Below are 1,607 nucleotides of genomic sequence, written 5' to 3'. Positions count from 1 at the left end.
TGAATTGAGATTAATTTGGGGAAATTGATTGAGTTGATAATGTGATTAAATTGGTTGATTGATTTTGTGCATGTGTGTGCTTGATTAGGCTTGATCACCCTTGTTATTCACACTAAATTGCATTGTGAGTTCGCATTGATACGGACCATTGACGGGCCATTGATTTGTGGCCTACATTTACTCGATTGAGATATCTTATGACGTTTCCTAGCTAGCGTTTGATGTAGTTGGCGCTAATTAGACCTCTAGGAGAATAGCATGATGTGCTCTTTTGGTTGCAATTTCGATTTTCCCTCGCATTGCTTGACTTGATTGATTGACCTTCCAAATTGATTGAACTTCATTGTTGATGCATGTGGATCCATTCCCCTAGTTTCTTTACATTTGATTTAGTACAAGTTTATTGCATTGATTAGCTTAGTCTTAGTTCCTACCATAAACCCCTCACTTGACTTCGGAGTGGCTTGACATTAGGCAATATACATTCAATTTCCATTCCTTTGGGTTCGACCTCAACTTACCACTACACTTCCATAGGGGTTTGTTGAGTTATAAATATTGTTTGATTGGGTGGGGAGGTAGCCCAACGACCTACCGTTTCCACGCCCATCAAAATGGCGCCGTTGCCGGGGCATGGTGTCTTGAGTGAATAATGTTGTTGAGTCTATTCCACTTTATTTGCAAAATACAACAAGATTTTACTCTTTAGGCTACACTTGTAGTTGTGCTACTAATATTTTCTTTGAGTTTTTTGTACATAGATCCCAAGTGATGGGAGAAAATACAATAGTCGCCTTGAAGGAACTAGGAGTGCCCGGTGCATATAGGTTTGAGAGCGGCATAGCTCCACCTACAACGCCGGCAAATGACTTTGAAATTCGGCCCGCAATGATCACCTTAATTGAGAGGAGACAATATAGTGGGGCTAAGAATGAGAGCCCATTGAACCATCTTAAGGAGTTTGAAAAATATTGCAACACTATCAAAGTCAATGGAGTTTCTCAAGAGTTTATCCGCTTCAAATTGTTCCCCTTCTCTCTCATAGGAAGATTTTTGGAATGGCTAGAAAAAGAAGTGAAGCCCAATTCATTGAAAACTTGGGATGATGTCACGAAAGCTTTCTTATTCCGTTTCTACCCTCAAAAGAAGACGGCGGAGGCAAGACCTTTAATTCAAGGGTTCAAGCAAAAGCCAAATGAAAGTCTCTATGAAGCATGGGAAAGGTTTAAGGATCATCAAAGAGAGTGTCCACACCATGGGATTCCTACCTATCAAATTAAACATATCTTCTATGGTGGGTTGAGTTCTCATGGGTGAGCAAGTTTAGATGCCGGAGCCGGAGGCCCAATCATGAACAAAACGGAAGAAGAAGTGGTTAATGCAATTGATGAAGTGGTTCGTCATTACATGAATTGGCAAGAAGTGGAGAGAGAGCCAACAAGCAAGGGTTGCTCACGAACAACTTAGTGCCATCAATGATTTGACTACTTTGATTGCGGATTTAGGGAAAGAAGTTGTGTCACTCAAAGTAAAGCTTGAGAAACCACCTTCCCAAGCTCCAATTCGTCCATCCCAAATTAAGGGGAGAGGTACATTTTTTAACCCTA

At 40.8% G+C, this 1,607-nt stretch overlaps 1 non-coding gene across 1 annotated transcript; it reads right to left on the bottom strand.

Moving 5' to 3' along the window:
* Nucleotides 1-1,156: 1,156 nt before the first annotated feature.
* On the bottom strand, nt 1,157-1,262 carry LOC145612936 (small nucleolar RNA R71). Its single transcript, XR_014106841.1, has one exon. It is a non-coding gene; the product is annotated as a small nucleolar RNA R71 (small nucleolar RNA).
* Between the last annotated feature and the right edge of the window lie 345 nt (nt 1,263-1,607).

This window comes from Chenopodium album, chromosome 24 (genome assembly GCF_948465745.1).
Source record: "Chenopodium album chromosome 24, dcCheAlbu1.1, whole genome shotgun sequence".
In the NCBI taxonomy this organism is placed as follows: Eukaryota; Viridiplantae; Streptophyta; class Magnoliopsida; order Caryophyllales; family Amaranthaceae; genus Chenopodium; species Chenopodium album.
Note: the sequence above shows the minus strand (reverse complement) of the source record. Positions and strands in the feature narration are given on the sequence as shown.